Source organism: Myotis davidii, unplaced genomic scaffold, assembly GCF_000327345.1.
Source record: "Myotis davidii unplaced genomic scaffold, ASM32734v1 scaffold45, whole genome shotgun sequence".
NCBI lineage: Eukaryota > Metazoa > Chordata > Mammalia > Chiroptera > Vespertilionidae > Myotis > Myotis davidii.
Window position 1 is genome coordinate 139,708 of NW_006296285.1, and position 676 is coordinate 140,383.

A 676-nucleotide genomic window follows, 5' to 3' on the forward strand; every position below is an offset into this window, starting at 1 on the left:
TTTATTTATCTGCAAAGTGAAGGGGACCAAAGAATGTGTTAACTACCAACTTTTAAGATTTCTGTATATTAATTGTTCTTTAATTGCCATTTATAATAACTTATACAAATGCATTATAATCCATATCTATAATAATAAAATCAATATTTTGAATAATGGATGAAATTATAAAGATTCAACTATTTCTGTTAGCTTATATGTTTTCTTTTATGTTTAGAGTAAAAGTGAGAGTTAATCCAAAAATGATTTTATTTTTTAAGTCATTATTCTAGGATTGTTTTGTTTACATGTGTTACCACCTTTATCCTTTCCACTTCTAACTATGTATTCTGGTACTGATTTTTTTCACATATGGATAAAATATTATTTGTGATAAGGCAAAATATTTGGTTTAGAAGTTTCTTTGACATATATGTAGATTTATCAATAATTTTTTTCTATGTACTTTCAAAGATTCCTATAGTATTAGACATTTTGAAAAATGAGATGTCTGTAATTACCTTCATGTGGTTAGTTTGGTCTGTTGCATGGCCTATGGCCTGGTCTATTAATATTTATAACAAATTCCCATGGGATGCTGATGCTGCTGGGTAGGGGACTTCCCTTTAAGTAGCAGGGATATAGACGACTCTGGATTTGCAGTTTGACTTTATCCATTGCAGGTCTGTACGAGCTT